This window comes from Moschus berezovskii, chromosome 27 (genome assembly GCF_049115385.1).
Source record: "Moschus berezovskii isolate FMDL1 chromosome 27, NW_MosBer_1.0, whole genome shotgun sequence".
Lineage (NCBI taxonomy): Eukaryota > Metazoa > Chordata > Mammalia > Artiodactyla > Moschidae > Moschus > Moschus berezovskii.
In genome coordinates, this window is record NC_142486.1 from 29,258,671 (window position 1) to 29,286,106 (window position 27,436).

At 46.5% G+C, this 27,436-nt stretch overlaps 1 protein-coding gene and 1 pseudogene across 6 annotated transcripts in view; one reads left to right on the forward strand and one right to left on the reverse strand.

The window, feature by feature from the left end:
• The window catches only part of MRTFB (myocardin related transcription factor B), a 295,702-nt gene that overhangs the window by 213,970 nt on the left and 54,296 nt on the right, over positions 1 to 27,436 (reverse strand). For 3 of the 6 annotated variants that reach the window (XM_088833187.1, XM_088833188.1, XM_055409520.2), the window contains exon 1: positions 4,651 to 4,708. The gene's annotated coding sequence lies outside the window, so the exon portion shown is untranslated. Of the gene's footprint in view, positions 1 to 4,650; positions 4,730 to 4,967; positions 4,992 to 14,487; positions 14,566 to 27,436 lie in introns of those variants that run through there. The other 3 variants (XM_055409522.2, XM_055409524.2, XM_055409523.2) reach the window with 3 other exon arrangements.
• Positions 15,075 to 16,341, forward strand: LOC129545389 (splicing factor 3B subunit 4 pseudogene; annotated as a pseudogene).

The window sequence follows — 27,436 nt, forward strand, 5'->3', positions numbered from 1 at the left end:
AAAGAATTTTTCTATGAATTAGATGTTAACAAGCAAATTTAGTGTGACCATCACTAAAAATCACACAAGACAATATTTAAGTTTTTCTTTGATCAAGCCTAAGTACATTATAGTAATCTCTAAAAGCACTATTTGGAGGACAAGAAATCAGAAGGAAGAATAGAAAAAGTGCAACAAGGATGCTTTAGCCTAGTGGTTCTCAAAGTATGGTCCCTGGGCCAGCAGCATCAGCATTATCTGAGAACCTGTTAAAAGTGCAAATTCTCAAACCCAAGTCCAGACCCACTGAATTAGAAACTCTGGGAGTGGTAGGGAGCAATTCTGGTGATAAGTACTCCAGTCTGAGAGTTAGTGATCTGGCCAAGTGCTCCTTATACATCTTCATGCATCATTTGAGGATAATCTTATTAAAAAACAGATTCTGGTTCAGTAGTTGGGGTGAGCCCCAGAGCTGGCATTTCAAACAAGCTCCAGGAGGCTGCTAGTGTGCAGCTGGTTGAGGGAGCACACTTACAAAGAAAAGCTCAAATCCACCTGGAAGAAGGTATGCAGTCCTCAGTGGTTGAGTTTCTTATGAAATCTGTCCTCAGTAGAGTCCTTACACAGATTTCTAGGCTGGGGGACACCATGTAGCCTCCCATATAAATTCTGTCTTTAACACAGAATAAATATTCAGTGGAAAAAGTGAAAGTTGCTCAGTTGTGTCTGACTCTTTGCGACCTCACAGGTTGTAGCCCGTCATCCTCCTCTGTTCGTGGAATTCTCCAGGGAAGAATACTGGAGTGGGTTGCCATTCACTGTTCCAGGGGATCTTCCTGACCCAGGGAATAAACCCAGGTCTCCTGCATTGCAGGATGCTTTACCATTTGAGCCGCTATATCTTATTAAAATAACAGTGAATTGTTGAAATTCAACTTAAGGATGTCTCATTTGAGACAACTTTCATTTATAAATGGACCTAGGAATCTTTCAGAATGGGGGGGGGGCGGGAAGAAGGCATATTCATACATCCGCCTGGTTATACTGTCTGATTACCTTTACTTCAAACATTAGCCACACCATCTTCTCTCCATGAAAAATGATCAAGCAGTTTGTTTCCTTCTAAACATATTTTCAAATGCTTCTTATACTTACAAACACTGATTCGCCATTTGCTTTACATTGGGGAGAAATGTTTATAGCAATCTTCCAAGTAAAGAGTTCTAATTTAGATGGAAGAACCTGGAACTGGTAAGTATCTTCATTCTGCAAGTCATTCTTTGGACAAAGTTTCTGGTGTTAAACATTAATCAATGTGCTGAAATTTCTACATATCCCTCTCACTGCATCTAAGATGCCATCATTTCCATACACATTATTATTCTGTGTAACACTGCTGCTGCTGCTAAGTCACTTCAGTTGTGTCCGACTCTGTGTGACCCCACACACGGAAGCCCACCAGGCTCCCCCTTCCCTGGGATTCTCCAGGCAAGAACACTGAAGTGGGTTGCCATTTCCTTCTCCAATGTGTGAAAGTGAAAAGTAAAAGTGAACACTAAGAAAGAACAAAAGCTGCCAATGAAACCATGACATGTAAATTTTAAGACAGCAGTCTATCTCAGACATGCATCTTAAAAATCAATGAAATGGCTTAATTATAAATCTCAGAGATATGTAGATAATAAATTATGCATTTTCATCTATACAGGGATGGATTTTTGTTCACTCAACAATTTGTCCCCATAACAGTGGAAAAGTTATATGACTTGGTTCATTTTTGTGCTGGAGTATATTTTTAAAAGGTAGTGATTAAAAAAACAAAAAAGGAGTGACCTCTTTTTACCCTGTAACATAATACTGCTTGTGCAAAGTAATAAAAATTAATCATTCTTAATTTGGATAATTTTCCCACCTAGAAGGATTCAATGTATCTATCTCTGCTACTGCTGCTAAGTCACTTCAGTCGTGTCCGACTCTGTGCGACCCCACAGACGGCAGCTGACCAGGCTCTGCCGTCCCTGGGATTCTCCAGGCAAGAACACTGGAGTGGGTTGCAATTTCCTTCTCCAAATCTATCTCTAGGCAATTTAAAATACAATCCTTCTATTCTGACAACAACCTTACTTACATGTTTGTTTCCATAGCACCTTTCAAAAGTAACAAGCAAATGAACAACAAACATCTTACAGCAAAGAAGTCACTTTATCTATCCAACAGAAAGAAAAAATAAACTTCTTTTGTGGATTTAACAAAAGTTGAAGAAATTCACCTTGTTACACTATAGCTGTATAATAGCTGGAGTTGAACTATCTTAACTCAATTTGCATTTTCCCCATAGCAGTTAAGACTAACACAGTTTCAAATGAAATCAGAATTTCTAACGAATCGTATCAGGAGCACAGAGGACAACGTTAACTATAGTTCATTTTAATTTTCACTCGTTTAATATGCATTGACCAAATTCTCTAACATGGATATTAGTAAGCAGAAACAAAGAATGGCTTCCCTGATGGCTCAACAGTAAAGAATCCACTTGCAATGCAGGAGTCACAAGAGACACGGGTTGGATCCCTGGGTCAGGAAGATCCCCTGGAACAGGGCACGGCTACCCACTCCAGTATTCTTGCCTGGAGAATCCCATGGACAGAGGAACCTGGCGGGCTATAGTCCATATTATCGCAAAGAGTCAGATATGACTGAAGCAACTGAGCACACATGAAGAAAAAACAGGGGAAAAAATGTTCCCAACAAAAATTGTCAGTTAAATTCTGCCCCCTTCCCTGCTATAACTGAGTCTACAATTTAGAGTCACTCTCAATGGAGCTAGACCTTGAGACATGTGAGGTCCTCTGACATGCTTAGTTATCAAAGTGATTGGGGTACACCACTGGCACTTACAGCTCAGGAGCCAAGATGCTCAAACTTCTCACAAAGCACGGGCTAGATCCACACGATGAAGATTTATCCTGGTCCTGAGACTTTTCAACGACCAGCCAGATTAATCACCTTAACTGGCCTTACTTCAGAACATAATACTAAATATTTTACAAGAAATTATGGAAAAACCCTAGTAATTTAAGAGAAGGTAGCTAAAGCAAGATAAGTTGAGACTGAATGACTAGGATCTGAAAATTAGTGACTATTTCCACACACCAAGCATTAACTCAACATATAATTGCAGTGTCACAACACTGAGCTTATCTACACCATGTGAGATACTGCCACCGAATCAAACAAACAAAACCCCTTCAATCTAGCTAATATTTTATTCATTATCAGAGAGGAGCAGTAGGAATCCAGCATGTTGCCTCAAAGCTTGTGGCACAAAAGATGCCCTACAATGTTGTTTGAAAGTCTGGCATTCACGGAAGGGCTATATTAGTATTATTTATATGTTGATTGAGATAGTCTGTACTTTCTCTTGTCCTGTTACTCCTAACTCAATCTAGGCGTGTATCTTCATAATCATAAATGTTATTCCAACACTTAAGGTGTCCTCCACTCCCATATCTACCTAGACCTCTAACCTTTCCTTTCCTTGTATGAAATAGCTCCTGACATTTTTACCTCTCTTCAACCCAAGTTTATTCACTAGAAGCAGGTAGGAGCAGTCCAGTCCGCAGCACAGCAGTAACGTGCTAGACGTGATGTGGCAATGCATGTCATGTATTGTTCTTTTATTCCTAACGTTTAAATCGGAGCATCACAGTGGTTTTCAATTACGTATGTAGGTAGCTTTTATTTCTGATGAGTTTCATTGGAGCTGTAAAGGGGGCTTTACAAACAATTGCTGCAAAGGGGAGGGGCCTTGGTTCTGAGAAAGTTGAGCACCACTGCTCCAAAGAGTGGAATCACGTGCTGAACAAAAAAAAAAACAACAAAAGTTTCCTTTGCTTAAAGCAAACCCTGGACTCCAATATTCCACTTCCACTCGATCGGACATCCCACCCCAGACACACACCGTTGCTTTTAAGCCCACTTGTGCCCTCACACAAGGCCAAAGAAAAGTTTTTGTCCATTTCGGGAACAGGGACCCTTTGGGGAAGCTGACAAAGGCCGAGGACTCTCCCCCAAGAAACTCCTGTGCCAAGCTGCATTCAATTAGGAGGAGAAGGCGGGCCCCCCAGACACACCCTCTGCAGCTCAATCCGGACCTGAGGAGAATTCGAGCCCTAAAACCCCGCGAGTGGGGGCGGGGAGAAGGATGGGCGGCAAGGACGGGGCGGGGCGCTGGAGTCGCCGTGCCCGGGTGTGAACCCCGACTCCACCGCGTCCCAGCGGCGTGACCCCGGGCAGGGCGCTTCACCTCTGCGTGCAGCCCCGAGCGGAACCGCCTCAGTGCGGGCAGCCGGTTAAGGCTCACCGAACGCGGTTGCCGCGCCCGGCAGCGCCGCGTCCTCCCGCGCCAACGCGCCGCCGGGGGAAACTGAGGCGCGCCCCGCGGTCGCACCCGCGAGCGGACGCGGGCGGCGAGGGGGCTGGCCCGGCCGCCCCGCTGCCCCGGCCCGGCCGCCCCGCCCCGCCGCGCCGCGCCCGCTCGGGTCCCGGGACAGCGCGGACCGGGCGACTCCGCTGCAGCCGCGGGGCCGACTGAGGCGGCCGCCCAGAACGCGGGCCGCCCGCCCGCCCGGCCGGCCCCCCCGCCTGGCCCTCGGTCTCCGCCACTCTCACCCGCTCCTCAGCCCCAACGGCAGCCGCCGCCGCCCGCAGCTCACCTCCCGGGCCGCCGCCGCCGCCGCCGCCGCTACCGCCGCCGCGCGCGATCTCGCGAGACTTCGCTCCCCTCGACGCTCCCCCGCCCTCCCCGCGCCGCGCGCGGACCCCGGCCTGCAAACAGCTGGCCGCCCTCCTCGGGAGCTGCCCCCTCGCCTCGGGGTTAAGTCTAGGTGGGCTCGCGACCCCGCGTCCTGGTCCCTGCGTCCGTCCCGCCCACCCCCATGAAGGTGAAGGGTTAAATGCCAGGTGCGGGTCGGCCGCCTCCTTCTCACCTGGCCGGCCGGGTGCGCGTGCGCATGCGCGCGCCCGGGGCCCTGGACCTTCGAGCCTTTGCAAAAGCTCTGACCACAGTGACAACAGTGATCCCTGCAGCCAGTCTTGGAATGCTTCCTGGGTGCCGAGTACTTCTAAAACTTCCTGGGTCCTCACAAGTTCCACCAAGAAGTGGTTATTACCATCCTCTCCTTTCCAGAGGCGATAAAACGGAGGCTTGGTCAGGTTAAGAACTACCTCTGGGTCACGCAGCTAGGAGTGGGCATCCGGGGTTGTCTGTTGCTCAAACCGAAGCCCTGATTTCCCGCCTCCATGACGATCCCCAGGCCCGGTCCCTGTTCCTTCTTCCGCTGAGGGCTCCAAATCTCAGCGCTTCTTTACTTCCCTCCCACGGTTCAAGCGCTCCTAGGAGGGCAGTCGCTACAGTCCCTCTGGTTTTATAAAGCTGCGGTCAGCAAAATGCTTCTCCCTCGTTACCCGAACTTCCTAAGGCCTCCCTGTGCCAGACCGTGTCTCCCCTTTAGACTGGTGGCGTTTTGATGATAGCACGGTAGGATGGGACACAAGACATAGAACCAGAATGTATTTACATGGATGTTAGGGGGCTCCGAGGACGGTGTGACTTCTTCCTGGGTATAAAATCTTAACCTTATGTAATTGTTTCTAAAAAAAAGACGGGCTAGCAGTTATTGAGGGCATTTCAAGGTCACTACCAATATTCTTTCGAGTCAAGTCATAGGAAAATGGAGACTCAAGGAGATGAAGAAATTGGCTCAAGTCTCCACTGTCAGATGAGGTTTGAACCTGAGTCTGAGTCCAGAACCCGGTACTGCCTCGCACTAAAGTCCCTTGAGCTAGCAAGTCTGGGCCAACAAGCTGCTGTAAAATCGAAAGCCTTGGAGGTTCTAGCTATTTCTTTACCTTGCATGAGGGTCTGCAGGGGCTTGCCCAGCCCACCTGACAGTCAAATCCATCTCAGCAAATGCTGGCCTGCCACCCTGCAAGCCTGCCCAATCCCTCTAGAAATAACACTGCTTCCTGCAGGCCAGAGGTGATAGATACCCTCCAGGTTCAGACATCACCAAATCCACTGGATGAATGAAATGAATAAAAGAGAGGAAAGGAAATCACAGACAAGGGCAGTGACAAGTTACCAAGCACTGTACCAGGTGCTGTCCATTCATTTGCTAATTTCCATTGGGAGGGAGGTATGTGTTCCCATTTTGCAGATAAGGAAACAAGGGGCTAAGGGTACATACAGGTACTAAGTGGGAGGGCTGGGGTTCCACCAGGTCAGTCTGTCCCAGGCCAACAAACTTTGGCCTCAGTGACCAATGACTTTATCCCCAGACTCAAAAGCCTGTATCTTCATACAGCTGAAAAGTTAGATATCTCCTGAGATCAGGACTCCAATCTAAGATATCATTTATATCTGGGTGGATTGTGTCCTGATGTTCTCCTCTAAATTAAAGATGTAAATAGGCTGTTGGGAATATGCACCCAGTTAATGTATGTGAAGCATGTCCAAAAAGTGCCTTCAGTTCAGTCGCTCAGTCATGTCCGACTCTCCGCAACCCCAAATTATAGCTATTATTACATTGGTAGGCTGTTTATTTTATTTTTTCCCCATTTCCCAATATAAATTCCAAATCAGTTTGAAGGATGTGGCCTTATCTGCTCAGACATGGGAATAAAATTAGTTTCTAGCACACCTGAAACAATCCACTGCTTTTTAGTGGATGAAATTACCCCCATGCTTCCTCCTGATGGTGGAAAGAGACCTGAAGACTCTCCTGGAGCTTTGATGTGCTCTCCCTTCCCAGTTTCCTGGGTGACTGGCAACCTGTTTTATATAAGGCTCCCCTTATACAGGAAAAGCCACCCAAATAATTTTGAGTTGTTAGCAAAAAGAAAAAAGAAACGTTTAAGCTGAAACTTGGTAAGAGAATTTTGGTGAGGTTGGGGGTTAGTATAACCAATATGATATCATGAGGAAAGTTTTTATAGGAATTGAAGCTGCCACCACCCTCAGGCCACAGTACCCTAGGTTAGGTTTCTACCCTGATACAAGCCACGTCACAGGTTCCCATCAATGACAACAGCTCAGCTCACCCCAAAGTGATCCTCACAGGGCAGGGATGGATGTAACAGGATCCGTGGAGGGCATTACAGATGGACCAAAAAATTCTGGGTGATTCTAAAATATTTACACCTCTAAGGGTTTAACCTGTGGTTTCCAGAAAGCACTATTAAAACGTCTTTGATCCAAGAGTAACTTTATAAATGCCCATAATGGGATTTGTTTCATGCTCATTCACTCAATAAAAACTTAAGCACTTAAGTGCCAATTACTGTGTTAGTAACTGTGAGCAAGACATAGTCTAGGCTCTCATCACATTGATGGCCTAGAGGGAAGAGGGATATTAATTTAACAACTGAACCAATAAATGTTGAAATATTATGTGATAAATAGAATGAAAAAGAAGAGCAAATGACTGGGAAAAAAAATGTCTGAATGGAAGGGTAGGAAAGAACTTGGCTTGAATTTGAGTTCTGGAGGATGCATTAGCATGAACTAGGCAAGGAGGAAAGAAGAGAATAAGGAGTAGGAGATAAGGATGGCTCAGCAAGGAATAGATGAGGGTGGGAAATTGGGAGATTAGGGTGGACTGGGGCCTTATGAAGTATCTCAGGGACTTCACTGGTGGTCTAGTAGCTAAGACTTCACGCTCCCAATGCAGGGGCCCTGGGTTCGATCTCTGGTCAGAGAACTAGATCCTTCATGGCACAACTAAGAGTTCACATGCTGCAACTAGAGATCCCGCATGCCCAACAAAGGCCCAACACAGCCAAATAAATGTATGTATATATATATATATTTAAAAGGCATCTCAGGCAGGTACATGCCCTGAGCACATAGGGACAGTGCAGAGGAGAGAACCCAACTGGAGATGAGAGAGTGTCATGGACAATGCCATTGGTCTCCACATACCCATCCTTCCCCATTGGGCAATCCAAGCTCATTATCTCCAGCCAATCTGTATTTGAGGAAATCTCACATCATATGAATACATCCCACCAGCCGAGTGTAGAAATCAGGATGCAAATATCCTGCTTCCTTTGCAACCAGGACAAGGGGTATGACACAGGCTCTGCTGGCCAGAGGCACCATGTGAAGCTGAGCCTCATTTCTGTTGATGTGACCGGTGGCCAAAGCGACTGGCTTTGGGGTGGCGGTTGCAGGGCCGAGCTCCCAATGGAGAAGCCACATGAGAGCTGACGGCAGTGGTGGTCGTGGTGACGGCAAACTCAGGCAGGCTTATGGTTTGCTGATTGGGCCAGGCGTGCAGTGTGGTTTGGGGCATTTTTCCTAGAAGCTTAGCCTCAATTTCTTTCCTCCAGCCCTCCAGATGATTCTGTGGGAGACCTAACATCCTTTATTACATTCCCCTTTCTGCTTAAATCAGCCAGCATTTCCACTAAGAACACTGACCTGTCATAGGCCGAAGCTGGCTGGAGCCAGTGAGACTTGGATAGAGACTTGCTGGGGCCGTGGTGAGAGGAACCTTCTCTGTTGGAAGAAAGAGCCCCAGGAAACCAGCTCCATCTTGACAGCATTCCTTAGGCAGGTTGGCAGGGAGTCCACTGGACCCAGTCACGTGGTCACCTATGTCTAGAATTTATGGCCATTTGGAATCGATGGCCGGTGACCCACAACAGAAGCGAGAGCTGGGAAAGTGGTTAATTGATAATAAAGGAGCCATAGGAACAGTCTCCTTGATGTTGTCAGGAGATTGACCTTCATTACAAGATCGAAGGGAAACAAAATGTCCTAATGTTAACTGTCCAGTCCTCTACAAAAGCTCTTTTTAGTAGCAGGTCAAAAGGTACATAATAAGATGTCTTGGGTATGTGGGTCTCTTCTGGTTGTCTGTGCCAGAAGCTGTCTCTGTTACTTTCTGACTTTAAATAAAACTGTTAAACTGCTGCAAAGACCCAAGCTACTGTGTTCCTTTGGTCTCAGAGTGAATTCTTCGCTTTGAAGATCACGAACCCGTAGCCGACACGGAACATCACGGAACACACTCCCTGCCTGGCTTGGAATCTCAGGTGCCATCAACAGTTTCCACAACTGAAGGATACGATAAGGTCTGCTTGGCACAGCCGAGAAACCGAAAGATCTGGGTCCTTGACTGCATCACCAAGCTGCTAGACTGATATTGGACCTGCAAGGCCCTGGACATCGCCTTCTCTGTGCTAACGGTGCTCAGTCACTCAGTTGTGTCCAGCTCTTTGCGACCCCATGGACTGTAGCCCACCAGGTTCCTCTGTCCATGGAATTTCCCAGGCAAGAATACTGGAACTGGTTGCCATTTCCTATTCCAGGGGATCTTCCCAACCCTGGTATCAAAACTGCGGCTTCTGCATAAGTGGGCAGATTCTTTACCACTGAGCCACCTGGGTAAGCCCCTCCCTGACCTGATTCATAAGGTTAAATCAGCCTGAATTCTCTGTTCTTTGCAGCCCAAATATTCACAATGATGCAGGGAAGAAAGAAGCAACTTACGGAGAATAGACACGCATCTTTCCTGGGTCTGTCAGGAACCACCCAGATCCAGGGAACCTTTGTCTTCCAACCTCCTTTACCCCTACCCAATATCAGTCCCACTCAGGCGAGCCCGGAGTGAGCATGAGTAAAAGTCGCTCTGAAGTGTCTGACTGCTTGTGACCCAGTGGACTATACAGTCCATGGAATTCTCCATGCCTGAATACTGGAGTGGGTAGCTGTTCCCTTCTCCGGGGGATCTTCCCAACACAGGGATCGAACACAGGTCTCCCACATTGCAGGCAGATTCTTTACCAGCTGAGCCACCAACCTGGCCCCAAACACTTTATTCCAGAAAACACATTCTTACATTGCCCTTCCCAGCCTTGGACTGTCTCTTTGAAGGGCACCAAGTAGTTCTGTCACTTGCCCAGCTCACACATCTGGTAAGTGGCAGAGCTGAAGGTCTGGAGGCAAGCCAGATCCCAGACTTTTAACCACTATGTTTAATGCCATGCCCCATCCAGTCTCATTCCATTAAAAAAAAAAAAAGTGTGGCCTTGAGCCAGGAAAAAAAAAACCAACAAGACGAAAGCTCAAGTTCAGCTCCATATTTGCTATATGGCCTTGAGCAAGCTTCTTAGGACTTACTTTCAGATGTAAATGAAGTTAATGATGCCAGCCTCATAGAATCTGGCAGTCATCTGTATGGTTCACCCATGACCTCTGGCTCCCCACCTTCTGGGCACACAGTGGAACCCACTTCCTGGACCCCTGGGTTGGAGTCGCATGAGTAGTCCCAGCCAAAGAATGTGAATAGAGGGAATATGTGTCACTTCTGGGTTGCTGCTTTCTTGAGCCGAGCCCGCAGCCTATCCATCACGGACATATGATGTGAGCAAACACCAAACTATTATTGTTGGCAGTTGAAAAGACCCTGATGCTGGGAAAGATTGAGGGCAGGAGGAGAAGGGGACGGCAGAGGATGAGATGGTTGGATGGCATCACTGACACAATGGACATGGGTTTGGGTGGATTCCAGGAGTTGGTGATGGACAGGGAGGCCTGGCGTGTTGTGATTCATGGGGTCGCAGAGTCAGACACAACTGAGTGACTGAACTGAACTGAACTGATGGTTGTCAAAGCACATACTAGCCTATAATGATCGATACATACAGTATAGTCATTTTCTCATTTACTCAAGAAACACTTCTCTGTTGTGGTTCAAACCCCAAATGGACAAGAAAGAAAGTGTAGGCAGCAGGTCTGAAGGTTCTGGTGCAATATATCTAAGAGGGGGCCCAGTCCTCTGCTTTTATCCCCCCGGTGATTCTGATGCCCTGGCAAGCCTGAGACCCTTGCGTTATTATTGCCCCACCATATGATGGTAGAATAGGGCAGGGTCCTCATCGTTGAGGGCCACATAGACTAGAGATGACAGCTACAGAGAGAAAAGTTACAACGCAAATATGGTTTAGTGATCTGAAATCTGTAACATTAAATGAGTATATACAGGAACTCTCTGAACTAGGGGGGCTTTCTTGGTGGCTCAGTAGGTAAAGAATCCAGCTGCAGGGCAGGAGATGCAGGAGACCTGGGTTTAATCCCTGGGTCAGGAAGATCCTCTGGAAAAGGAAACGGCAACCTACTCCAGTATTCTTGCCTGGAAAATCCAATCCCATGGACAGAGAAGCCTGGAGGGCTACAGTCCATGGGGTCACAAAGAGTCAGACACAACTTAGTGACTAAACCACTGTGAAGTATACTGTTGCCTGTGTAATAGAAAGTAAGTGTGCATCCTGGCAAATTCATCCGTCAATGGTGTGACCCAAAATGGCGTACTTGGACTCCCTATTTCTTCATCCTGATATATTTACTCTTGCCTGGAAAATCCCATGGGTGGAGGAGCCTGGTAGGCTGCAGCCCATGGGGTCACTAAGAGTCGGACACGACTGAGCGACTTCCCTTACACTTTTCACTTTCATGCATTGGAGAAGGCAATGGCAACCCACTCCAGTGTTCTTGCCTGGAGAATCCCAGGGACGGGGGAGCCTGGTGGGCTGCTGTCTATGGGGTTGCACAGAGTCGGAGATGACTGAAGCGACTTAGCGGCAGCAGCAGCAGCAATATATACGGTATTATTGGTCTCCTGTTTTCCAGATATGAACATCAAAACTCAGGTGTTCTAAAACATTGTGCATGGTCACACAGCTAGTAACAAGGCTGAACTGGAATCCACACCAGGTTCTTCTGTATCTAGACCCCGCCTTCTTAAACACTGGGTGTAGCTGGTTCATGCAAGGCCTCTGCCTGTCTCTCCAGCTATAGCTCTTCACCTAGAACTCTCTTCCCCTTCCCTAGAACCTTAGCTTCTAGCCACACCAAACTACTTGCCGTGCTCACCCAACCCTGTATTTCACACCTTGGTGCTCTGGCTCCTGCTGGTCCCTCTGCTTGGCTTGCCTTTTCTTTCTTCCAACCACCCTGTCTCTCAATACTGGCCAAAACTTTGCAACCTCACTTTGAAGGACCCAGCCTCCACGCTTGACCACAGCGTGGTACTACATATGGCCCTGCAAGTGCCTCCTCCATCAGATTGCAGCCTGTGGAAGGAGGGCCCTTCGCTTCCTTTCCTGAGGCTGTCTGATTAGCATTGTGGGCCCTTGTGCTAAAGCTTCAGCCACAACCACCTGAATAACTAGCTCAGGGAAATCAAAGCCCTGCAGCCTACAAGCCAGACCAAAGAAGACCACACAGCGAAGTATTTCAGAAAGCAGGTGTGGGGTTCTAATCTAGCCGCTTTGTAGCTTTGTGACTGCAACCCCCTTCTGTAATATCTTGTGAGCCTGTTTCTCAGATGAAAAATGGGACTAAGGACAGTACCTACCTCACATAGTTGTTGTAAGAATTCAAGGAGATACAATGTATACCGTAAATGTATGCACAGCTGGGCTTCCCTGGTGGTCCAGCGGTTAAAAACCTGCCTGCAGTGGACTCAGGTTCGATGCCTGGTCTGGGAAGATCCCATATGCCACGGGGCAACTAAGGCCCTGCACCACAACTTCTGAGCCCGTGCTTTAGAGCCTGTGAGCCAAAACTACTGAGCTGGAGCGCCGTGGAGCCCTTGCTCCACAACAAGAGAAGCCACCACAATGAGAAGCCTGCGCACCGTAGCTAGAGAAAGCCCCCATGCAGCAATGAAGACCCAGCGCAGCCAAAAATTTTGAAAATAATAGTAATAAAATTTTTTTAAATGTATGCATACTGCCTGGCTCATAAAGAAGAACTAGATTAATTTCTAGTCAATTTCATCATTGTTATCATTGTCGTCATCGTCTCCTTGTTATTACTATTACTACAACTCAGCATGCCCCCATGGCTATCATTGTTAATATTATTACTCATCACATCCTCCTCCGTTCCCACCAGCCCACAGTGACTTTGCTGAGCATTCCCTCCAAGAACAGACAGTAACCTTACAATTCTTGAAAGCAATTCTTCATTGTCCCATTGACGGTTCAGCGCCCGCAATGACTTAGCATCATGGGCACCCTCTGCTTAGTCGACTCTTGAGGAAGTCTATGGCTGCCAGTACCCTTCCATCCAGGCTTCCTGGATATAGCTAAGAAAATATGGGCTATCCTGAGGCGCTCTGTCACTGAGTTGACATCATCCCCCTCCGGGTTCATTCTGGGTTCATTTCGGGTTAGACCAGACCGCTGCGAAGGTGTTCCCTCCTCTGGTTGTGAGATTGGCAGAATCCCAGTCAAATAGGCCTGTGGGCTTCTGGAATTGTTGATAATACCGAAAGGAATAAAACTTCCAACAAGCTTTGGTTTTTTCCCAGAGGGAGCTAAAAGAGTCAGGCCCTTGAGTTTCAAATAAAAAAGTGCTTCATATGCCATCAGAGTGAGCCACCCTTGCTCTTCCTTACACGTTCCGAGGGTGGAGGGCAAAACATGGGTTTTCAGCAAAGAATTCCTTGAGGTTTCATGCTGAACAACTCCAAGCTGTTATGAAAGGACGGAAAAACAGAACATTCCCCCACACCCGACGTGTTACAGGAACAGAGAACGGAAGAGGAAAACCAAACCTCAGACAACAAAATTTTTAAAAATGTAGAGTTGGCTTTTCTGATAGAGAAGTTTCTGAAGATCCAGCCATGAATGGTTTCTGCTGGGATTTGCATGTAAGTGAAAATTCACAAAGTCCATGAAATTGGAAATACAGGTTAAGAAGTCAGAGGGAAAGGGGACAGCATTGCGTGTTGGGAGGGGCAGGGGTCAGAAATCAGTGAGGAGGTAAGAGGGCTGCCCTCAAGAGGCAAAGGATTTCCAGGAGCAAGGACAGTGGTCAGGGTAGGAGGACCATGCGGTGAGCGCTTTTCTCCAGAGAGGGAAAAAATAGGCAAACTTTTTTTTTTCCCCAGAACCACGCTGATATACAACTGCTTGAATAAAATTTGCATTCCCATCTGACTCATTTGACTGGAACAATGAGCTCACATTCCAGAGCCTTGGCTGACCCTCCTGCACCCCACTGCTGATAAAGTGTGTAATTAGTGCTTTCTGCATAGAGAAGGACCATGAATTCTACTGGGCTCTCTTGGTCTAGCTTCTGACAGCAACATCTAGCATTCAGTATTGTATTCTCACATCAGTCACTTCCAGGGGAGAAAAGAAGAGTGCAAGGATGAGAAGGGAACATTTTTCACAATTTATCAAGCTCTTCGATTAAAAAAAAAAATGAAGTTACAACTCAGGAAAGTTACAAATAAGGAGGGAGACATGAATGACCCTATGGTGATGAATTGAAATCAGTAGTATCAGTATGAACTAAAGTTAAAAAAAATAGATACAAATATAAATATAGAAGTGTGTATGAGTGGCTTAGTATACATAATATATTTCCAAACTCTGAACACTGAAAAGACCTAGAAGCAAAGAATCCCCAGTATCAATGAGCACACTTACCACCCACATCTTGGTTTCTAAACACCATTCTTCAATGAAAGGAACCAGGGCTCTTTGGAGAAGTGGTTGATTCCAAAGCTGGAGCAAGGAGAATACGAGATCAGCCTGGAACACCACGTATTGCCAGAAAATAGACAACTGCTCCAAAAAAAAAAGGTTGGGGACTTATTAAGGATACAGGAGCCAGCCTGAAATACCTCTCAGTGGTCAAATCTGGAATGATTGGAGCAACAAAATAATGATAGTATTGGATTATAAGCCATAGAATAAAATAAATACCCATGAGTCCATAACCGGTGGAAGGAAGGGAGTCTTAACCTTAAAGAAGAATTACAATTAATAAATGTAGAAGGAATGAGGGAGATAAAAAATACACCACTAGAATACCACAGTCGGAGAAGGCAATGGCACCCCACTCCAGTACTCTTGCCTGGGAAATCCCATAGACGGAGAAGCCTGGCAGGCTGCCATCTATGGGGTCGCTAAGAGTCAGACACGACTGACGCGACTTAGCAGCAGCAGCAGAATACCACAGTAATAGTCAGGGGGCGGGATCACGGCCTGGAGATGGTGGGAGCACTTTCGCCATGGCGGTCGGGCTGATCTCTGAGTGGAACCAGGATGCCACTGTGTATGTGAGGGGCCTCGATGAGAAGGTTAGCGAACCACTGCCGTGGGAACTATTTCTCCAGGCAGGACCAGTGGTGAACACGAATACACTAAAGGATAGTGTCACTGGTCATCACCAAGGCTATGGTTTTGTGGAATTCTTGCCTGAGAAAAATGCTGACTACACTGTTAAGATCACCAACATGATCAAACTCTATGGGAAGACAACAAGGGTGAACAAGGCATCAGCTCACAACAAAAATCTGGATGTGCGAGCCAACATTTTCATTGGGAACTTGGACCCAAAGATTGATAAATTGCTTTATGATACGTTAGTGCCTTTGAGGTCATCTTAAAACCCCCAAGTTTATGCAGGACCCTGACACAGGCAACTCCAAAGGTTATGCCTTTATTAATTTTGTCTCATTTGATGCTTTGGATGCAGCGATTAAGGCCATGAATAGACAGTACCTCTGTAACCACCTAATCACTGTGTCCTACTCATTCAAGAAGGACTCCAAGGGCGAGAATCATGGTTCACGCACTGAACAACTTCTGGCAGCACAGAACCCACTCTCCCAGGCTGACCACCCTTGTCAGCTCTTTGCAGATGCAACCCCTCTTCTGTCTGCTCCCAATCCTGTGGTATTATCATTGGGGTCTGGGCTTCCTCCACCAGGCATGCTTCCTCCTGGCTCCTTCCCAGTACTGCCTCCTGGAGCCCTTCCACCTGAGATACCCCCAGCCATGCCACCACCACCTATGCCTTCTGGGGCTGGAGGACATGGCTCCCAGTCAGCGGGAACCCCAGGAGATGGACATCCTGGACACAGACACTCACATTCTCACCCATTCCCACTGGGTGGGATGCCCCATCCAGGGATGTCTTAGAGGCAGCTGGCCCACCGTGGCCCTCATGGCTCAGGGCACCCCAATGCTGGGTCCCCTGGCTCTGGGGGGGCAGCTACCACCCTGACCACCACCTGGAATGCCTCATCCTGGACCTGCTCCAGTGGGCATGCCCGCTCCCCCCCAACCCTGAGGACCTCTGTTTGGTTCTCCCATGGGTCACTCAGGTCCTATGCCTCTGCATGGTATGCATAGACCTCCTCCACTGATGGATACATTGGTCTTCCACAACCTCCATCCTACAGCTACCAGTGGGGACCCCTCCCTCCACCCAGACCCACTCCCCAGCCTCCAGTTCCCCCTCGAGGCCCACTTCAAGGCCCTCTCCCTCGGTGATTTCTCATTGTCTTTCCTCCTGTTGTAGCCTCCCAATATCTATTCACTTCCTTGGACCAATCAGAGTGGCTATAGCTTCAAGGGGCTAAGGCACTAATCCCTGTCAGGCCTTTCTTTTGTAAGTGTAATTTTTTTCACAGGAGGTTCCCCGCCCTCCGGCCCATGTTGGCCCTAAGTGTTTTGCAAATACCCAGAGAAAATTAAACTAAACTCCTTGTTTAAAAAAAAAAAAGAATACCACAGTAATAACTGCCTCAGATAAAGTCCACAGGCAGATACTAAAATTTAACCAGGCAAAGGTGTGAGGAGAAACAGGATGGTCTCAAAGTATTTCCATCCAAATATTTACTAATTACAAAGGATGAGAAGGAGATAAACACGCTAAAAATGGAGAAGAACCCCAAGCAAAGGGGATACCATGTACAAAACCCTGAGCTGGCAGAGGCCTTGGGTGTTTGAGGAGATGGGGCACTGACCACCAGGACTTGGAAGAGAATCCTAAGTTGACTTGGAAGAGAACCCTAAATCCATGGCATCATCCGTCACTGCAACTACCACTGCATTTCACATTGGTCCTCCCAACACCCCTACTCAATGGTGGTGAATAAAACCATCACCACCTCTACCACCACCAAGTCAACTGCCCCCCACAAATGTAACAACAGAGTATAATCTTGTGCTGTGCATGTCTCCCCCGCTTCCCAAATTCATGCATTGAAATCTGACCCTCGATGGGACGCTGTTAGGGAGTGGCCTTTGGGAGGTGATTAGGTCATGAGGGTGGAGCCCCTATGGAGGAGATTAGTGCCCTGATAACAGAGACCCTGTTATGCTCCCCCACCCCTTTCACCACGTGAGGGTGAAAAGTCAGTGGCTGTGAACCTGGAAGTGGGCTGTCACCAGACACTGAATCAGCTGTTACCTTGATCTTGGACTTCCAGACTTCTGAACTGTGAGCAGTAAATGTTTGGAAGCCTCCCAGTTTATGGTACTTTTGTTATAGTGGCTGGAACAGACGAAGACAGTATAGTAAGGCTGTGTGAGGGCCTGAGCCATAACCCACATCAGTGGTGAAATCAATCTCTCTGCTGCTCTTTTCCTTCACAAAATCTGATCTGAGAGGAAGAGGCCAGATTGGAAGGTCTATTCCTTAGCAGAGCATGTCTGTGAGAGAAGAGGCACATGAGGCAACATCCAGAGCAGAGCTTGAGATTAGGAAGCTGAGAAGAAGCTGTTCTTTTAAGGAAAAAAAAAAAAAAATTAGTGCAGGGACTTCCCTGTTGGTCTAGTGGTTAAGACTCTGTGCTTCCAATGCAAGGGACATGGGTTATATCCCTGGTCAGGGAACTAAGATCCCACATGCCACAAAGCACTTCCAAAAAAAAAAAAAAAAAATAGAGAAGAATATTGGGGGTGGGATGGGAGGAAAAAGAGGGGAAGAGAAGGATGTTCAGGGGACTTGGATGGAAGACACCGAGTACACATTTATCAGGTGTGTGTATTGAAAACCGCTTCCAGATCCCAAGACCCTTGTAAAGTCTACCACACACTCAGATCTGTGTCTGGATACGTGTCTGCGTGTCCATCATGCGTGTAACTGTATGTGTGTCTAGATGAATCTATGTGCGTGTGTGTCTGTGAATGCTCTGTGTATCTCTGTGTGTCTGTGAACGTTACTATCTGAGTCTCTGTGTATCTCTATGACTGCTTAGGTGTGTCTGTTTCTATGTGCCTTGGTTTGTGTTTGTGTGTGCCTTTGTGTATGTGTGCGTGCTGGAAATCATGGCAAGGGGCTGAGTGCCTGCAGAGTGAAGACAAAGGATTTGCCACAAGACCCAGAGGGAGAACAAAAAGTCTACTGTGACAGGAAGCAGTTGAGGCCCAGGTGACAGTGTCAGGCCCCGAGAATCCGATGACGTCTTTGCAAGGACGCTGGAGCTGCTCTGGGATTTGGAATGTGGGTGGGGGTGGCAAGTCAGGTCAGTACTGTCTAGAGACTTCAGACGGCAGGACGACCTACCTCCAAATGGGCACCTGGCGTGTCGTGTGTTATTTCCATTTTGCAGTTGAGAACACCAAGTCTCCCTGCTAATACTTTCATGGCACCGAAGAGCCTCCGGAGGCCTCTGGGTGGCTGACCCAGGCTGGAAACCCTGGCATCACCGAGGGAGGAAAGCGCTCCACTGTCAGGCCTTCTGCTGAAGAAGTCTCTAGCTGGTAGTCCTTTAACATCTGGGCAACGCCTACTAATCTTTTTGTAAAGAACATTTTTTTCTTTACTAATCAATCAACGGGTACGCAGAACATCACAGCTTCATCAGGCACACTCTCAAATCTCTACATAACTAACTTCTCCAGAAACGTGATGTCACAACATTAGAACACCACCCTAATCCTAGCACCCTTCTTGAGTTAATTTGGCTATCTTATCAACATAAATATGATGGCAGGGAAAGTGTCAATTTCCCGTTTGGTAGACATCTTAATCTTTGTTAACTATTTTGGAAGTGAAATAGGAAGTATCCAACTTATTAGAAACTAACATTGAAGCCCTTTTGAGGTTTTAAAAAATTCGAGAATGCTGTGATGTTAGAGGCACATCCAGGAGAGATACTTTATTTGTCTCCTTGCTTTTAAGTTTTTAAAAAATATTTATTTATCTATTTGGCTCTGCCAGGTCTTAGTTGGGGCATGTGGGATCTTCAGTTGCTTGTGGTATGCACAGTCTTAGTTGGGGAATGTGGGATCTAGTTCCTGACCAGGGAGTGGATCCAGATCCCCTGCATCGGGAATGTAGAGTCTTAGCCACTGGACCATTAGGGAAGTCCCCGCTTTTAGTTTTTATTTTGCAAAAATCCAAACCTATAGCACAGTTACAAGAAGAGTAAAATAGACTCTCTTAGACTCTTCACCTACATCTACCAACCGTTTACATTTGTGTCATTCACTTTCTCTCTCTGTGTATGTGTGTGTTAGTCGCTCAGTCGTGTCCAACTCTTTGTGACCCTGTGGACTGTGGCCCACCAGGCTCTTCCGTCCATGGAATTCTCCAGGCAAGTATACTGGAGTGGGTAGCCATTCCTTTCTCCAGGGTAACTTCCTGACCCAGGGATTGAACTTGGATCTCCTGCATTGCAGGCAGATTCTTCACCATCTGAGCCACCAGGGAAGCCCATATGTATCTGTGTATATGCACACACACATATATACATATATATAAACATGCACACACACACACAATTTTTAAAAAAATTGAGAATAAATTGCCAATGTTGTGATCTTTTGTGTGTGTGTGTGTGATCTTTTATTCCTAAATATTTCATGTATCTCCTAAGAACAAGAATACTCCCTTACCTAGCAAATATCTAAAATATAGTCCATAGTCAAAGTTAGTGAATTGTCCTAGTAAAGTTATTTCTGTAACTTTTGATTTTCAGGTCCTGGATCCATTTCAGAATTATACACTGTTATCTGTTATTTCTCTTAACTCCCATTTAATCTTTCATGACTTTGACCAAACTCCGCCCCTACTTATTTTTTATTACATCTCTGTGTGTGGGACCTTAGTTTCCCAACCAGAGACCTAACCCACATACCCTGCAGTGAAGCACGGAGTCCTAACCACTAGACTGACAGGGAATTCCCCAAACTCCCGTTTCAACAAAAGAGAAAACGCAGAGCCTTGACTAGCAACAATGTCCAACTACGATGTAATCAATATTTGTTTTCTGAGTATTTTTCTTTCGAGCTATCTTCTATTTATGGCAAGTGACACTGGTTTCTTGTATAGTAATACATGGTTTCTCTAAAATTTTTTTTAAATTAAAGTGAACTAATGTAAAAAAAAGAATTTTATTAAAAAAGCACAAATGCAAAGAAATGAACAGAGGAAAATTTATGCGTCGAACCTGGAATTTTTAATAAAATTCTTTTTTAGAAATAATAAAAAAAAAAAATAAAGTGAACTAATGTAAAAGGAAAGATTAAAGAAATAATAGAATAGGTATGTAGTCCAGCTCTCCAGCAGCTGCTGTGAAGTCAGAAGTGGGCAGAAGAGGGCCAAGAAGAGGGAGCTGGGAAAAACTATACCATCACTAGAATTAAGTCTCCTTAGGCCTCACGACTCTCACAATAGTTCTTCTACCCTAGTAATTCTTTTTCAGACAATCAGATCATTTCAGCCCCCTGATTAAAAGGTTCCAATAACTTACCATCACATATAGAGTAAGATCCAAACTAACTCCTTAAAGGACCTAAGAGACTCTGTGTGATCTAACTCCTGGCTTCCTATTTGCCCTTCATTTGCCTTGCTTCCCAGGACCTCCTGCTCCAGCCACTCCAGACTTTCCTCTCTCCCAAGATCGCACCATGCTCATTTCCAAATAAGACTCTTTGCTTTGCTCTGTCCTCAGATCTTTGCAGGGTTGGCCCAGAGTCATCAGCCTTCTGTTCAAATGCCCCTTGCCCCAACCAGGAGCCCTCCCTCTCACCATCCTATTTGATTTCTTTTGTAGCACGTCCTGCGTCATACATCATCGGTTGCTGGCCTGACCTGCACTGTCAGCATCCTTCTCCTTAGTGACCATCCAGGTGGAGCTGGCCATTTTCTTCTTCCCTGGTCACTCAGTTGAACTTTTTGTGACTCCATGGATTGTAGCCCATCAGGCTCCTCTGTCCATGGAATTCTCCAGGCAAGAATGCTAGAGTGGGTAATATTCCCTTCTCTAGGGGATCGTTCTGACCCAGGGATCGAACCTGATCTCCTGCATTGCAGGCAGATTATTTACTGTCTGAGCCACCAGGGAACCCATTGGGTTATCTGGTACTTGCAGTCAAAAGCATCCCAGCTGAAACAATTGTCTGAAATGACTGTGTTGACTTTGCTGTTTTCTTTTTGTTCATATTTTTCCCCTAGACTCTAAGAGCCATGAGACAGAAGTTTATGTCTCTTCCTATTCACTACTACATCTTCAGCCCCTAGGCACAGTGCCTGACTCGTGATATATTTTAAAAACTATCAAGCTACTTGTTCCTTCACATATAAAATAGGGACAGTCATAATACCTTGAAAAACCGTAAGGATTAACTGGTTCTGAATGTGTAGAATGTTCAGAGCAGTGCCTGGCACGTAATCATTGCTCACAGGATTCCAATTATTTGTTGATTTAATGAACTAATTAATGTACGGAAGAAAGGATTCCTTCTTGATGTGATTTTGCAGCACTGTCCTTTGGCTTCCTCCTCTTCAAATGAAAGCTGTGTTTAGTTGGTGCTGACAAGTCAGGTTATTGATTAAGAAACATGACCGTGGCGGTTGGAAGAAATTCACACCATTTACTGTTAGCAGCTGGATTAGCACCTTTAGGGGATGGCGAGGGAGAGAGACACTGGCACACAAAAGGGCAGAATGCATAAAGCCTGGCATATTCTAAAGTTCAGGCCAGGAAATGCTGGAAATGAAATCTAAGATGAGAGTTTGCTGTTGTACACCGTGGGAAGAACAGAGCTGGGCTTTGCCACCAGTGCTCAACCAGAGCCACTCAGAGGTCAGTTGGAGGTTCTGCACACAGAGATTCAACAAAACCAAAGGGGTTCATTCATTCATTCAATCGCACAACGAAATGCTTCTTCAGCACCTACTCTGTGCCCTGTAGTGCGGGATCTGGCGAGGAAACAATGAGACCTGCCTTGCCTGTAGTGATGACAACTGGGTGACTCCAAAAGACCCCACAGTGTTTCTTCCCTAATTGCCTTGTAACCATGTAGTGGCCAGTCCAGATTTCAGATCCCCTGAATGCAGTGCATGACCAATATAACCACTACCTAGCATTGTTCAGTACTAAGCACTATGCTGAGACCACTTTACTAAGCACGGCAAAACTCATTTGCTAGAAACCTACTGAACACTCACTTTCTTCTTCCCTAGTAATTAAAAAATCCCTCATTTGTATTCAGAGTAACACCAAAGAGCACACATCCTCAGATAAATTGGCACCCAACTTTTGCTGTTAGCACCCAAACACACACCCTAATGAATACAAGGCATTCTTTTATTACTTCTCGCAAGTCGGTGAGGTAGGGGTTAATATCCCCTTTATATAGTGGATCAAACTGATGTTTAGAGAGTTTAAGTGATTTGCCGAAGGTTATACAGTTTTCAGCTGATGGGGGTAGAATGTCAGCCCGGTCAGTTTTATTCTAGAACCTATGTACTCTGTACTTTTCAAATCTATTCCCATGTGTACAGATAGCATGTATACACATCTCCCATTTAACCCTCCCAAGATCCTTGGTAGGTAGAGTAACAGGTGAAAGTGAAAGTCGCTCAGTCATGTCTGACTCTTTGCAACCCCATGGACTATACAGTCCATGGAATTCTCCAGGCCAGAGTACTGGAGTGGGTAGCCTTTCCCTTCTCCAGCGTATCTTCCCAACCCAGGAATCGAACCCAGGTTTCCCACATTGCAGGCAGATTCTTTACCAGCTGAGCCACAAGAGAAGCCAGGAGATAAGATTTTCAAATATCTGCTGACTTACATCTCCTATCGGTCAACTGGCTTCCTTCTCTGAGTCACTCACTCTCTACTCCTAAGGGTCACTCTGCTCCAATCCAGTGGAGTACAGAGTATAGAAGAGGGACAAAGGCCAGAAGCCATCAGCTGTGCTGGAATGTCCATCTAGGCAGGACCCATCTGAGAGGATTGTTAGATAGGGTGCAGAAAAGCCTAGAGCAGAAGAGTTTTGCTTCATTTCTCATAGGAGAGAGAAGAAACAACATTTCCCATATGACTTTGAGAAGAGATGACATTAAAACAAAATCAGTACACCCTATTGGTTAGGTAGAGGGAAGGTTTAAATTTTGCATCCAGAAGGTTCCATGTGCCTTGTAGAGGGATGCGAAAAATAGCTGACAGTTCTCTTGGGTGAGATTAATAGGAGTTGCCATGGGAGAAGTGAAGTGGCTGTAAGACTGAGAGTTACCCGGTGACCAGAGAAGACCAGGGGCACACGGGTGTGGCAACCAGACCTCAGATGGAAATTCAGCACCAGAAAGGGCTGAGGCAGGGCTGGACACGCACCTTGAATGCACGGAGCTAACCACCAAATGTCCCAATCCCGGCCTGCTGGGGGAGTGACCAGCAAAATGGGAATAAAAGATGCCACCTCCCAGGATTATGGGCATAAATTGAGGGTCAGAGCCAGCAAGGAGCATGACAAAGGTCACACACCAAACATGGGCCCTCAAAACTCAGCCGCCCTTCCCCTGGCCGTCTTGTCACGGATGCTGCCATGAAGGATGCCTAGAGCCACTGGGACCTCGATGGCATCTCAGTGACAGGAAAGGAACAGACAGACTTCATTTGAATGAACTTGGACCTGACTTCCTGCTGGTGTCATCAGTATGGATTGAGACTTAGTAGAGTGATTAACACAATAAATGAAGGAGTGAATGAATAGTGAAAACTGCTGGAAACTATGGGAATCCCAGACCACCTGACCTGCCTCCTGAGAAACCCGCATGCAGGTCAGGAAGCAACAGTTAGAACTGGACACGGAACAACAGACCGGTTCCAAATAGGAAAAGGAGTACGTCAAGGCTGTATACTGTCACCCTGCTTATTTAACTTACATGCAGAGTACATCATGAGGAACTCTGGGCTGGAGGAAGCACAAGCTGGAATCAAGATTGCTGGGAGAAATATCAATAACCTCAGATATGCAGATGACACCACCCTTATGGCAGAAAGTGAAGAGGAACTCAAAAGCCTCTTGATGAAAGTGAAAGAGGAGAGTGAAAAGGCTGACTTGAAGCTCAACATTCAGAAAACTAAGATCATGGCATCTGGTCCCATCACTTCACGGGAAATAGATGGGGAAACAGTGGAAACAGTGGCTGACTTTATTTTTCTGGGCTCCAAAATCACTGTGGATGCTGATCGCAGCCATGAAATTAAAAGACACTTACTCCTTGGAAGGAAAGTTATGACCAAATTAGACAGCATATTAAAAAGCAGAGACATTACTTTGCCAACAAAGGTCCATCTAGTCAAGGCTATGGTTTTTTCCAGTGGTCATGTATGGATGTCAGAGTTGGACTGTAAAGAAAGCTGAGCACCGAAAAATTGATACTTTTGAACTGTGGTGTTGGAGAAGACTCTTGAGAGTTCCTTGGACTGCAAGGAGATCCAACCAGTCCATCCTAAAGTAGAGAAGTCCTTGGTGTTCATTGGAAGGAGTGATGTTGAAGTTGAAACTCCAATACTTTGGCCACCTGATGCGAAGAGCTGACTCATTTGAAAAGACCCTGATGCTGGGAAAGATTGAGGGCAGGAGAAGGGGACAACGGAGGATGAGATGGTTAGATGGTATCACCGACTCAATGGACATGGGTTTGGGCGGACTCTGGGAGTTGGTGATGGACAGAGAGGCCTGGCGTACTGTGGTTCATGGGGTCCCAAAGAGTAGCACACGACTGAGTGACTGAACTGAACTTATGGGAGTCATGGAAACCTTTAAGATGTTATCTTTAGGGATTTCCCTGATGGTCCAGTGATTAAGCATCGACCTGCCAATGCAGGAGACACGAGTTAAATCCCTAGTTCAATCCCTAGTTGGGGAACAAAGATCCCACATGCTGCAGAGCAACAAAGCCCCTGCAGTGCAACTACTGAGGTCTGCGCACTCTAGAGCCCATGCTCCGCAACTAGAGAAAGCCCCCATGCCATAATGAAGAAACAGTACAGCAAAACCGAAAAACTATCTTTAGAGACAGTCATATGCATTTAAAACATGTTATCGGAGAGAAGAAACAGTTAAGTGTAGGTTTCTTTGTGCAGCACAGAGCTGCGGGGGCTTAAAGAAAGGAGGTCAGCCATTGCTGGAGCAGATAGGAAAGGCCTTCCATGGACATTGCCACCAACTGATGTCATATGAGGCTCTGCCATGCTTTTGGCAGGATCACCTAAAATAGCAGAGGGAGTCACTTTTCGGGCTCAGTTCAATTGTTACCTCCTCCAGGAAGACCTCCCTGATACCCTCAGCTTGTTAGGCACCTCCTCTGTGCTCCTGTCTATCACTGCATTATTATACTAAGCTGTGGTTCTCTCCCTTGAATGTGAATTCTTAGAGACAAGGTTCTGTCTCTCTTCATCTCCACGTGTCCTTAAAACCTAGAGTCTGGCCCCAGGCGGGTACTCAGGAAACAACAAGAACGGCTTAATGAGTGCTTTCCAAGTACAAAGCACTAGAGTGCTTTGGAGGGCAATGTCCTTGACTGGCAATAACCCCGGGAGCCAGGGTGGCCTTCTCTTGCCCTTGACAGGTAAGAAAGCCGAGGCTCAGAGGAGCAAAGAAGCTTTCTGTCTCTTCCTCATTCTGCACCCTTCTCTGCCAGAGTGCCTGGCCTAAATTCTTGAGGTCTGGGGAACAGAATGGAAGCTCAGAGTGACAGGGCAGTCTGGCTGAGTGGGTGGCTGGCTGGGTGGGTAGGAAGATGGAACAATGAATGGAAGATAGAACAATGAAGAGGGAGCACATGTTAGCAATTGGCATCTGTGCCGGCCAGACACCAGGCGTCCTCCCAGACCACCCGGGAGAGCTGCCTGGCGGCCTCCACGAGGAGTGTGAGCCACGTGCCCCACAGGCGCCATCTGCTCACTGATTTGGAACAAATGGGTGCAAGGGAGCGTGTGCTGTTAGATTCGTGATGCTTCTGACAGAAAGAATTCGGGGGAGAAAACAACTTCAAAATCCCAAACATATGGAAGTGTGTGGAGGTGAGCTGATGTGGAAGGCAGACAGTGGCGCAGAAATATCCGCACCAAGAGCCTAGAGGGGAGAGAAAGTCCAGCATCCCCAATTTTTTTAAAAAAGTAAAAACAAAATAAAAATAAAGTAAGGTAAAATAAAATAAAGGTAAATTAAAATACAAATAAGGTAAGGTAAGATAAAAGTAAGGCATCCTAGGTGGTACAGTGGTAAAGAATCTGCCTGCCATTGCAGGAGATGCAAGAGACTCGGGTTAGATCCCTGGGTTTGGAGGATCCCCTAGAGCAGGAAATGGAAACCCACTCCAGTATTCTTGCCTGGGCAATTCTGTGGATCAGGAACCTTGCAGGCTACAGTCCATGGAGTCGCAAAGAGTCAGACATGACTGAGCACGCAGACACACACACATACACATACAAAATAAAGTAAAATAAAATTAAAACAAATTAAAAGCAAGGTAAAGAAAAATAAAGGAAGGTAAAATAAAACAAAACAGAGCCACAGTTTTGCTTTTCGAGAGAATCCCAGACAGACTCCAGAAGTCCCCAGGGGACCTGTGCCTTTGTGGGCTTTTCCTGGCCACACTCCGGGCTACCCGTAAATCTGACCTTCTTCATGGCCAGGAGGCCTCAAGAGCCTAGAGACTCACCGGAGCAAACAACTTCAGAAAAACAATCTGTCCCATAAACAAAGTCAGTGGAAAGCGGCCAGTCTCACACAATGGAGCTAATCTTCTGGGCACACATTTCCCGTCCAGGGTATTAGCTGAGACACCGCTTCCTCCTAGGTGGAGGTAACGCCACTTGGCCTGGGGATCCAAGAACAATACTGCTCTGTAGATTCCCCCTTGTCAGAGGCAGAGCAGGCAGGAATTCAGAAACAAGGAGCTGCTCGTCCCCCTTCCTTTCTTTTCTTAAAGAAGCACTGCAGGTTTAAAGGCAGGTCACAGCCTGGGAAGAACATGGAACTTGGACCACACAATGCTGAGCTCTGGTTCAGCTTCACTACTGACTAGCTCTGGGCTTTAGGGCAAGTGACTTAATCTCCCAGAACTATATTTTCTCCATTGCTCAAGCGGGATTATGTAAAATGTCCAGCTTCTCTCAACTCAGGAAGCTATAAAATTAAAATGAAGATGTAGAGAATTTGGAACACTTGGGCACTGTTGAGGGGAATATAACATGGAGAACAGAGTGGACGTTCCTCAAAATATTAATATTAAAAATAAAATTAGTGTGAGATCCAGCAGTCCCACTTCTGGGTATATATCCAAAAGAATTAAAATAAGAGATATGCTCACAGCAGCGTTATTCACAATAGCCCATAG